The 12,394-nt window shown below is 50.7% G+C and overlaps 1 long non-coding RNA gene across 1 annotated transcript; it reads right to left on the bottom strand.

Moving 5' to 3' along the window:
• Positions 1–273: 273 nt before the first annotated feature.
• On the bottom strand, positions 274–9,193 carry LOC135973952 (uncharacterized). Its single transcript, XR_010591069.1, has 2 exons — positions 4,929–9,193; positions 274–3,818 (listed from the first exon to the last, which is right to left on the bottom strand). It is a non-coding gene; the product is annotated as an uncharacterized LOC135973952 (long non-coding RNA).
• Between the last annotated feature and the right edge of the window lie 3,201 nt (positions 9,194–12,394).

The raw sequence follows: 12,394 nt of genomic DNA on the forward strand, positions 1-12,394 counted from the left end.
GAGGGGACTGTAGCGGGGGGGGGGGAAGGAGGGATTCTGGCAGCAGTGAAGTGGGATGTGGGGAGGTTGAGACCTTTCCCCAAGTCACCCCAGCCACTAATGCTGAAGCCGCAGGATGGCAGCCCTGGTGAATGGGACGGATCGGCAGCCCCTGCTGACTGAATCCTCCTGTTCTCTCCAGCAGGGCCGGCTTTAGGAAGGGCGGGGCCCAATTCAAACATTTTTGGCGGGGCCCCGGCAGGGATGACAAAAAAAATAATGTAAAAAAAAGCCTTTCATTTCTTCCATGTATTATTTACTTTCCATAACTGTATAAATAATAAAATTATACATTAAGTACATTGCATCATATATGCTGTTGATCAGTTATTAATGAGCTCCGTTTCACATGTGTGGGTCCCCGCCACTCCCTGGGGGTGTGCTAGGGTGACCAGATGTCCTGATTTTATAGGGACAGTCCCGATTTTTGGGTCTTTTTCTTATAGGATCCTATTATCCCCCACCACCTGTCCCGATTCTTCACACTTGCTGTCTGGTCACGCTAGTGGTGTGCACATGTGTGGGTCCCAGCTGCTCCCTGCCCTCCTCATTGAAGCAGGTGTGCAAGGTCACTGCCCTGGGAACTGCAGGGCACCAGTGGACATGGGGCTGGCTGGAGGCAGGGCAGGGGCTCACTGGAGGTAGGGTCTGGCTGCAGGCAGGGCAAGGGGTGCGGGGCTGGCTGGAAACAGGGGTGTGTGGGGCTGGCTGGCTTTGGGCAGGGCCGCAGGGGGGTTGCGGCAGGGGTTGCCTGGAGACAGGGCAGGGGGTGCGGCAGAGGCTGGCTGTGGGCAGGGGGTGCAGGGCTGGCTGGAGACAGGGCTGGCTGTGGGCAGGGCAGGGGGTGCAGGGCTGGTGCGGGGACGGGGTGCAGCAGAGGCAGCTTTAAATAGCCCCTGAGTCCCCCGTTATCCCAGGGCTCTGGGGGCTATTTAAAGGGCCCAGGGCTCCCCTGCTTCTACCGACCCGGCCCTTTAAATAGCCGCGGGAGCCCTGGGGAAGCAGCGGGGCTCCAGTGGCTATTTAAAGGGCCAGGGCGGTAGAGGCAGCGGGAGCCCCAGACTTTTTAAATAGCCCCCAGAGCCCCGCAGCCCTACCCCAGGGCTCCAGCAGTGGGGGTCTGGTAGCAATTTAAAGAGCCTGGGGCTCCGGCCCCTGCTGGGAGCCCTAGGTCCTTTAAATTGCCCCCTGGGGAAGCCGGGCCACCCTGGTACAGCGCACCGGCTCTTGCCGGTACACCGTACTGGGGCTTGGGCCCGGGGCCCGATTCAGGGGAATTGGTTGAATTGGCCTAAAGCCGGCCCTGGTGGGGGTATGGCCACAGAGCCGCAGGGAGGGGAACCCTGAGGTGTGGCGGCTGGGTGGGTACTGGGAGTTCCTCCTGAAGGGACGGGGGTTGGCCAAGGTCACTCAGCCCCGGGGTCTGGGAGGGGGACAGGCTGAGGGCACTCAGAGCCCCATGAAGTGGGGGGGGGCTGAGGGGAGGGACTGGCCAGGGGCACTCAGAGCTCGGGGGGGGGCTGTCCGGGGGGGCACTCACAGCCCCAGGAGGTGGGTGGGGGAGGGCACACAGGATTTCAGGAATTCCCTGGCAGTGAAGAGCTGCTGGCGGCAGGGAGGAGCCAGCCGTGACAATCCCCACTTGGGATCCCTGGCTGGGCTAGTGGCTATGGGGGCCCGTGCCAAGCTGCAGCGGAAGGTGACCTGAAGGAAATGCCTCGGCCTCGGCCTCCGGCTAGGAAGGGCCTGGGCCAGACAATGACCCACCGCGCAGTGTCCCAGTTCCTTGCCCCACACTTGCGGGGCACGGCCCCTCCTCTGTAGGGAGGTTGGCATGTACCTTAGTGCTGCTTCCTCCATCCCCAAAGGCCTCTCCCAGCCAGTCTCTGGCAACCCCTGCCGTTCAATACGCACATTACCCTGCTGTGACATACCCGGGTTGGGGGGGGAACCCCTCGGGGATGGGGGGGCTGTCACACCGCTGGGCAATTTAACCCAGCTGGGCAGGAGTGACTGTCTCCCTGGAGCTGGGGTCTCAGCCCAGGTGTCTCTCTGCCCTTCCCCCTAGTCGCCCCCGGGCGAGGTGGGAGTGCCCCACGTTGCGTTCCAGCCCCACATTCGCACCCACAAGTGCTGATGGGTTCCAATCCCAGCTGAACACGCCCACCCGGCCCTAGTGCGGAGCAGAAGGGCCCAGCGCTGCCCCACAGACCCTCTGGCTCTCCGAGCCCGCTCTTACCCATCACCCCAGCACGTCTGGCCCAGGCTGAACGCTGCTGCTCTGTGCAGAGAGGCTGGCACTTCTCGCTCCTGCCGTACGAGGGGCTGCTACCGACTGCTCCCCCTAACCCCCGCCCTGCTGCGCTCTGGGGATGTTGCCCTGCTGTGGAGCTCTGAGGTGTCTTGAACTGGAATTTGTTTGGAAAGAAACTGCTAAGGAGCCTTATCAGCCCCGGTCAGAGAGTACCTGGGAGCCTGCCTGGGTCGGGCGGGTCTGGTACAGCCTCCCCCCAGATAAGGCTCTTCCCTGGACCTGCCACCCATTGGAATCTGGAACGATTCCCTCCGAGGTAACACCCGGGGCAGCCAGGGCAGGGCAGGGCATGGCCTGCTCCCCTGGAGCGTTAGGACTTTCAGGAGTCAGAGGTGTCAGCGGAGCAGGTTGTGATTGTACGTTAAAGCAGTGAAGAAAGTTGGGGGGACAGAGGAATTGGGTGCTGTGGCCCCCCCATGCCTGGGGCCTATTTGAAAGGCAGCTGTCACACTGTCCCCTTTATCGGGAGTGCCCACTACACCCATCTCACGCAGTCCTCGGCACGAGAAGGGGGAGCATGTTCCCAGCTGAACGGCGTTCGTCCAGGACTCACCGACCCCTATTCCAGGATGGGGGAGTGACCTGAGAGAGAGGTCACCATGTAGCCTGCAATTATCAGTGGCTTCTGGATTCCTCTGGGAAAGGGTTAACCAGGGGCTTAGTTTAGTCCACACTTGGCTTTCTCGGCAGTGCTGGACTCTGGTGGCAGGGAGGTGTCCAGCTCGCACCCTTTCACCTGGCAGGGAAAGTGCCCTAAAGGTTAGGATGTTCTCACAGGCTGTCGTAGTTACTGGGACCTTGGCAGGGAGGATTGGTGGCTTGTGGGGCATCGGATACCTCCCCTCCTCCTAGAGCTGTGCAGTAACCAGAACATTACCCCCGCGAGGAGAGGGTTTCGGGGACCCTGGGATCTTGGGAGCCAGGGCTTCTCTCAGCAGCCTGGAAGCCCAGGCCCCCCATCAGCCTGTCAAGCAGGTGGGCAGGCGGGCGAGCTGGCAGGGAGCTAAGCAGCTTTCCGTGCTAAACCTGCCTGCTTTCTGTCTGAAGGTTTGTCCAAATCGACGTGTTCCCACGAAACGTTTGGATTTTGACAAGCTGGCAATTTCTGATGGAAAAACGGTTCCACTGGCAAATTCTGACCAGCGCCTCTCCTGACCGCACAGCTCCCTGCATCTTTGCTGAGCGTGGAATCAGAATGGACTTGACACAGGTGGTTGTGCCCTGGGATGCCATCTCAGGCCAGCTCCCCCAGTGCTCCGGCGCTCACATTCTCCTAGTGGTGACGTCTGACCCTGGGGAGATGAAAGGCCTCTGCGGGTTGTTTCCTGCAGTGTGAGCTTTGGCTGCAGGCTTCTGTCCCCAGCCATGGCACGAAGGAATCTGTCTAGCCAAGCTGGGCGTCCTCCCTCATCTGTGGTCAGAGGTCACACGGGCCCTTCCAGTGACAAGGTGGCAGCATCTGGCCCTGGGAAAACAGACATCTGCTGTGTGCTCACCTCAGAGATTTCTTTCTTTCTGCAAACTGAAGAGGCCTCTCTCCTGTAGCCTCAGCAGAGGCTGCGAGGAGGCCAGCAGACCCGGTGGCCCCCTGCAGACTGGGGGAGGCCCTGACCAGTAGCTCTAAAGGCCAGAAGACCCCACAGGACAGGTGGGGAATGGGACTGTGACGTTACGTTGCTGTTCCATGGTTCCTTTCTCCTAGGGTTACCATATTTAAAAAAATAAAAAAAAGAGGACACTCCACGGGCCCTGGCCCCGCCCCAAGTCCACCCCTACTCCGCCCATTCCCCCAAAGTCCCCGCCCTAACTCCCCCTCCTCCCTCCCAGCCACACGAAAAAGGCTGCCCAAGCACTACCAGCTTCACGGTTTGCCGGGCAGCCGCCAGACCCTGCGCCCCCGGCCAGCGCTTCCCCAGCACAGCTGGAGCCCGGGAGGGGAAGAGCCCAGCCGGGGGCGCAGGGTCTGGAGGCTGCCCAGCAAACCCGTGAAGCCGGTAGCGCTCGGGCTTTGGGCAGCCCCTATGCCTCCGGACCCTGCGTCCCCGGCCGGGCACTTTCCCTCCTGGGCTCCAGCTGCTCTGCTCCTCCCCTGACTCTTTGTCTCTGTTTAAGAGCCAAGCTGCCCGAGCCAGCGCTACGGGCTTCGGGCAGCCCCCTTGCCTCCGGACCCTGCGTCCCCGGCCGGGCACTTTCCCTCCTGGGCTCCAGCTGCTCTGCTCCTCCCCTGACTCTTTGGCTCTGTTTAAGAGCCAAGCTGCCCGAGCCAGCGCTACCGGCTTCGGGCAGCCCCCTTGCCTCCAGACCCTGCGCCGCCGGAGCAGAGCAGCTGGAGCCCGGGAAGGGAAGTGCCCGGCCTGTGGCTCGGGGTCCGGAGACACGGGTGCTGCCCGAAGCCAGTAGCGCTGGCTCGGGCGCTTGGCTCTTAAACAGAGCCGAAGTCTGAGTCAGGGGAGGAGCAGAGCAGAGGGAGAGGAAGTGCCCGTCCGGTATTTTTCCCGGACATGTTCGGCTTTTTGGCAATTCCCCCCGGACGGGGGTTTGATTGCGGAAAAACCGGACGTATCAGTAACCCTACGTGACTGGTGCCCGGGGCCGGGGGCGCAGCTCCAGCCCCAGGGGGATCCAAATCCGGACAGTGCCGGCTCCCCGCAACGCGCTGGCGTCCACAACCCCCGGAGGGCGCCCCCCAGCCCTGCGATGGCTGCCAAGCGGTGCCCAGAGACACCCCCGACCCAAAGGACAGGGGCTCGCGCCCCCCCTCCTCCGACGGCTTGCTGCCTCACGGGGCAGGTTGGTCGCGTCGCAGGGGCCGCTGGGAGTTGTAGTTCTCGGCCGCTCCCCTCTCCCGGCTCTCCCTGGAGCGTGAGGCCCGGCCGGACTACAGCCCCCAGCATGCCCTGGGCAGGAGCGAGTGTCGCACCGAGATGATGTCACAGCGGGCGACCAACACACACAGATTCGGAGATCCTAGCCTCCCTATTTCCCCGGACATGTCCGGCTTTTTGGCAATTCCCCCCGGACGGGGATTTGGGGACCAAAAAGCCGGACATGTCCGGGGAAATCCGGACGTATGGTAACCCTAGGTAGAGGTGGCAGTATCATCTGGATCCCAATCTCTGGCCCAGTCTGGTTAGGACGTCTCTCAGGATCAGGATAATGAAGGCCTGGAGTCCCAGGAGATGGTGGTTGGTGGGGGTGGCAGCCATGGTGGTGAAGCTCTATCCAATAGTCAAATTTTCTCCCCAAAGCCTCTTTCTTTAAAGACCCACAAAGGGAGTGGTGAGGAAAAATAGCCCACCCCCTCATAATTTTGTTCACCAGTTAGGCCTAGTTTCTGATTTTTCCTAGTTTTTAGTTTACTGATTTTTGGTTCCACTTTTCTTGTTTATCAGGCATGATCTTAAAACAGGCCTTGAATTACATTGCTAGGCCTTTTTGTTTGGACTAATGTAGTCTTTCTATCTCCATTTCATACCTTTTCTTATTAACATTTGTTGTTACAGGTTATTGTGACATTTTAAAAACTTTCATTTACTTTTTACAGTTGAGTTCACAGAATAAATTTGTAGGCTCAATTATGACAACAGATATAAATGCTCATTGCCTGTTTCCTGCATATTCTGAGCTATCCTCCATTTGAGTGGTGGTGGGGGGTGGTGCTATATTGATACTCAGACTTGATTACAGTGCTTGGCAGGTCTAATAACTTCTTCTACTGAGTTTTGATTAGTATTATTTTAATAAAATAAAAGACCCTTCTGTTGCCAAGTCCTTCAAGAAGGACTGTTTAAACCTATCCAAGTGAGAATATTAAGTAAACATTAACCATAACTACCTGAACAGGAGCCATTTTACTTAATAACCAGCTTTTAAAAATAAGATGAACCTTTTGTTTATTTTCTCAGTCACTCAACAGTGTGGAAGAAGGGAATTCTCAGTGTGACTGCCTCTGAATACAGGCTCTTGTTGTGGTTTCTTTGATATTGCCTTGTGAGTAGACTTCTAGCAACTCACTTCTCTCTCTCTCTCTCTCTCTCTCTCTTATATTATCAACCTGTTTGACTCCAAGGCTATGTCTACAATGCACTTTTGTCATTAAAACTTTTGTCAGTCAAGTGTGGAAAAAAAACCTGACCAACAAAAGTTTTAACGACAAAAAGCGGTGGTGTGGACAGTGTAGCGTCTCCTGCTGACAAAGCTACTGCCCGTCCTTAGGGGTGGTTTTGGGGGCTGGCAAAGAGTGGCTACGGCTGTAGCTGCACAGCTGTGCCACTGTAAGGTATGCATAGCCTAAGTGTCGCTCTAAGTCCCTATGCCTTAAACCATATGTATTTTGATAGTTGGGTTCTAACTTTTAATGCAGGGGTAGGGATAGCTCAGTGGTTTGAGCATTGGCCTGCTAAACCTAGCTTTGTGAGTTCAGTGCTTGTGGGGGCCATTTAGGAAACTGAGGTTAAAATCTGTCTGGAGATTGGCCCTGCTTTGAGCAAGGGGTTGGACTAGATGACCTCCTGAGGTCCCTTCCAACCCTAATATTCTATGATTCCTGCAGGGCTTTGGTGTGCAAACAGAGCGAGATTGGCGCCAGGTGACATTACTTATCTGGTGGGAATTCAGGTGTCACTTGCAGAGGGAAGATGTTTGAGACAAATGTGGTTTTGGGGGGAGGGATAGCTCAGTGGTTTGAGCATTGGCCTGCTAAACCCAGGGTGGTGAGTTCAGTCCTTGAGGGGGCCACTTAGGGATCTGGGGCAAAATCAGCATTTGGTCCAGCTAGTGAAGGTAGGGGGCTGGACTCGATGATCTTTTAAGGTCCCTTCCAGTTCTAGGAGATAGGATATCTCAATTAATTTATTTATTTATAAACAACAATATCTTAAATTTTATGCAGGGACTTTTATCCCTGAGGATCTCAAAGTGCTTTCAGACTCCAGGCAAAATCTTTCTGATCCATAGTGCACTATGTTGCAGATCTCCACTGTGTTTTCCTTCTATCTATCTTGACTATTACCTGCCCCAGCAGCCTGTCACAGTGTAGACTTTGAGAGTGGGGACTGTCTTTACTTACCATGTGGTATATCTTTGGGTCTCTATATAACAATATTGAACATTCCAAACTCATTTTTCATGCTGAAAGTTTTCTACATTCAGTGGTTATAGTAGCACTTGGATACAACAGTGATCCACCCTAGAAATACCTAAGAGAGATATGAAAACAACAAGGAGTCTGGTGGCACCCATAGCAGTGCCACTGACTTGACTTGACTTGTCTACAGCCAAGCCCTAAGATACAACCGAATTTGCTCCAACCCCTCAGACAGAGACAAACACCTACAAGATCTTTATCAAGCATTCTTAAAACTACAATACCCACCTGGGGAAGTGAGGAAACAGATTGACAGAGCAAGACGGGTACCCAGAAATCACCTACTACAGGACAGGCCCAACAAGGACAATAACAGAACACCACTGGCCATCACATACAGCCCCCAGCTAAAACCTCTCCAGCGCATTATCCATGATCTACAACCTATCCTGGAAAATGATCCCTCACTCTCGCAGACCTTGGGAGGCAGGCCAGTCCTCCCTTACAGACAATCCCCCAACCTGAAGCAAATACTCACCAGCAACTACACACCACACCACAGAAACACCAACCCAGGAACCAATCCCTGTAGCAAACCTCGTTGCCTACTCTGTCCCCATATCTACTCTGGCGACACCATCAGAGGACCCAACCACATCAGCCACACCATCAAGGGCTCATTTACATGCATTTACTAATTTTATGTATGCCATCATGTGCCAGCAATGCCCCTCTGCCATGTACATTGGCCAAACCGGACAGTCCCTCCACAAAAGAATAAATGGACACAAATCGGACATCAGGAATGGTAACATACAAAAGCCAGTAAGTGAGCACTTCAATCTCCCTGGTCATTCTATTACAGATTTAAAAGTCACTATCATTGAACAAAAACACTTCAGAAATAGACTTCAAAGAGAAACAGCAGAACTAAAATTCATTTGCAAATTTAACACCATTAATCTGGGCTTGAATAGGGACTGGGAGTGGCTGGCTCATTACAGAAGCAGCTTTTCCTCTCCTGGAATTGACACCTCCTCATCTATTACTGGGAGTGGACTACATCCACCCTGATTGAATTGGCCCTGTCAACACTGGTTCTCCACTTGCGAAGTAACTCCCTTCTCTCCTTGTGTCAGTATATAATGCCTGCATCTGTAAATTTCACTCTATGCATCTGAAGAAGTGAGCTTTTTACCCACGAAAGCTTATGCCCAAATAAATCTGTTAGTCTTTAAGGTACCACCAGACTCCTTGTTGTTTTTGTAGATACAGACTAACACGGCTACCCCCGATACTTGACACCATAAGAGAGATATGGGCAACCAAGAGCAGAATCTTGCCCTACAAAAGCCCTGAAAATGATGATGAAATGAATTTTCTTTTAGCCCTTTGACACATTGTGGCATCACAATTCCACTTCTCATCTTGCCCATGGTGTTGATTACTAGAGGTTATTTGTTTGGCAACAAATCCCACTGATGCTTGAAGAATCTAATTGTATCACTTGGTACCATCCCTACTGCAGGTCAAAGGAAACATTTGTAAATTTGAAAGACAAATTCAACTGCACCATCCCAGCTCCCAGATGCTGGTAGTCACTACCCTCCTTCCATTGTTAGTCATTTTACAGAACTGGTTTGTCCCAGTAGGAACTCATCATGAGATAATCTAATTGTGGATAATCTCATTTTCAAGACAGTCTTTCTCTGGGGATAATCTTATTAAAGTCTCAAGGATTTATCACTTTGAATCTCTTCTATAACTGGATCCTCGTTCTGTTACTCAAAAAGAACAGGAGTACTTGTGGCACCTTAGAGACTAACAAATTTATTAGAACATAAGCTTTCGTGGGCTACAACCCACTTCTTCGGATGTATATATATATATATATATATATATCCTGTTCTTTTTGAGGATACAGACTAACACGGCTGCTACTCTGAGTTCTGTTACTATCTTTCCTATAATTGCTGATTGTATCAGTTTGTTGTTTGGACATCTCAAGTTATCATCCATCTATGCAGCCTTCCCAGGAGAGAAAACTGTGTGAAGATCTATTTATTTAAAGACTTAATTATATTATTTATTCTGATTCTTTTTAGAATACCCTGAATACATGTGTGACAGGAACAGTGGCTCTAAGGAGTTATATAAAAGGGATAGACGTTGATATTTTAAAATAAGCCTATGGATCTGTGTTAGAGTTTGATGCTGCTGCCTGTCATCATAGTATCTGAACACCCTGCAGGTAACATAGATTAGCCACAGCAAAGCTTCCAGCAGACTTCATGGAGTCTCCCTGACTCCTCCCCCTTTTCACAATACAGTTCTTAATTGGTCTATGTAGGTAATCAGCAACAGACAAATATTTACTATTGAAAGTCATTGTTCAATTAAGAAAGTAAATCACTGGCACTTGAAGGGTGGTGAGTCTGTATTGATTTTTGTTTGTTTGTTTGAACTTTTCATGGAAAATGTTCTGGATACAGATTGATCTTTTTCTGCTCTCTCTCTTCACTCTTTCTCCCCTCTAGCTTGAAATGGGAAGTGTGATCCAGTCAATACATGATGTAATAATAGGCTCAGCTTAGCTTCTGTAGGTGAACAATTAATGTATGGAGCCCTTGTTTAAAAGCCAGTGTAGAGCATCTCAAAAAGATGGACATCAAGCAGGAATATGCCTCCATAATACAAGAATGTGTCTTCCACTAAGCTGCCACTTTGTAATTTCTAATGCACAAGTGGCAGAGTACTGCAATCCTTATTACTGTGAGTTGTCCCATGGACTCTCACTTTGCAGGAGCTAAGGGCTACTTGCATGTGGTATTTTAGCTAGGATCCGGCCCTAGAACAATATGGAGCAATAGAGCCCCTTGCATCTCATGGGGACTGAGGGCAACACTCCACAGAGTGACCTTTCACACACACACACCCCTTTTATTATTGTAACAGTGGCAACAGTGTAATCTAGTGCTACCCTGTTTCCCCGAAAATAAGACATCCTCCGAAAATAAGGCCTACTTACAGTTTTGCCTCTCGTTGTAATATAAGGCATCCCCCCGATAATAAGACCTCCCCGATAATAAGGCATCCACCGATGTGTACCGTATTCTTCATTGAAAAATAAGACATCCCCTGAAAATAAGACCTAGCGCATCTTTGGGAGCAAAAATTAATATAAGACACTGTCTTATTTTCGGGGAAACAGGGTAAGTATCTATTAATTGACTGGACCTGGCAAATGCTGGTGGCAGAGAAATGAGCCAGGCATGACTGGGTTAATTAGATAGGGCAGGGGACTTCTGGAAATATCTCAGTCTGATTTTGCTGGGGGAGATAGGGAACTGCATTAACATATGTACATACATATGTGTGTGTGGCTTTTTAAAAGAAACCAGCAGTTCACAAATATGCTGTAGGAGCAGATGGCACCACAATGGGACTCCAAAGGAAAAAATGTAAAGACACCAGTAAAAATACCCTTTCAAAAAGTAATAACTTGGAAACCAAGGGGGTTGATTTTTCCCCTTTATTAATACAGTTGCTTTCACGCCTACCTAAGAGAAGAGATTTTTTTCAGCGAGGGTCTTTGGCCTCCTACACCTGCCTTTACAACATTATTAAAAGGTTTTAGCAGGACTGTCCTGACCAAATAGGCCCCATCCCCTTTTATAGATCAGTGCAATTTAACTCTCTTCCACATACCAGCAATTGTATTTCTAGTTGACTTACAGCTCCAGTGTGATCTAGTTTGTTTCTTAGGCCTTGCACACATTCAGCTTTACAGCTAAAAATAATTCTCACAATCGCTCCCATCCGTTCTACTCTCAGTGGTGCCAATTGTGGGAGCGCTAGCATAGCTCGGACTGACTTGGCTGCCAGCATTTTTACCATTGTGTTGTCTAAACTACTCAGATCAGGGGCTTTGTATATTCTAGCACTCCTACCATAGCTACCAGTGGTAAAGGACAATCAGTAATAGCAGTGGGTGAGAAATGGAACGGAGATGAGGAGGAGCTGAAATGGTGGAGTTGATACTGGGGGAGGGAAGTAGAAATTCTTGGCCAAAAATAAAACAAAATACCCTAATGTGACAATGATTTAGCTTACCTATTGATCAACACCTAGTTGGGATGGTTCAGGTTCCAAGTACTTGGGACTTGGCTACAAAGGGAGCTGTACTTATCTAACTTGGTGTGATTTTTAGACCAGGCCTACACTAAAAAGGTATGTCAGCTATGTCAGTCAGGGGTGCGAAAAATCCACACCACTAAGTGACGTAGTTAAGCCAACCTAACTCCCCGTGTAGACAGCACTGGATCAATGGAAGAATTCTTCCATCAGTCTAGCTACTGCCTGTGTAGACAAGGCTATAAACTGCCTGGAATCAAGATGCTGCAGGAAGTGGTGATGGTGATTCAATGAGTCACATTCTTCCCTCTGTTAATAGAGAACAAAATGCCTTAGCTTGTTGTATGGGGGCACTGTGATGTTACTGGGGCTCTTGAATATGGCATAAAACTGAAGTACCAGCCACTTGTCTTTAAAGGTTCCATGACACTACATGCAAGAGCAGATACATTAACCCCAGTTTTTTGATTAAGTTCCAGGGTGAGCATGTATATTCTGCCTACCTAAATTTCCCCTGCAGTTTTGATTGGAAAATGTGTTCTTTACCTGCTGAATTAAAGTGTATAGTGTTGCTGGGCCCTATTAAATCGTTGCTGTGTGTTGTACACCAATGCAAGTGAAGTGAATTCTTAAGGACTGACTTGAGTTCTTAAGGAGAATGTTAGTGACAATCTCAAGAGAGAATTTTTATTAGAGAATTTGTGGGGCATTTTCCATACGAACTGCATCCCAAAGCCCATCACAAACATCTTAAGAACAGGTTAGTCAAGTAAGAACAGGTTAGACAAACATCACTCAGGGATGATATAGGTAAACTTAAT

Source organism: Chrysemys picta, chromosome 10 (genome assembly GCF_011386835.1).
Source record: "Chrysemys picta bellii isolate R12L10 chromosome 10, ASM1138683v2, whole genome shotgun sequence".
Classification (NCBI taxonomy): Eukaryota; Metazoa; Chordata; order Testudines; family Emydidae; genus Chrysemys; species Chrysemys picta.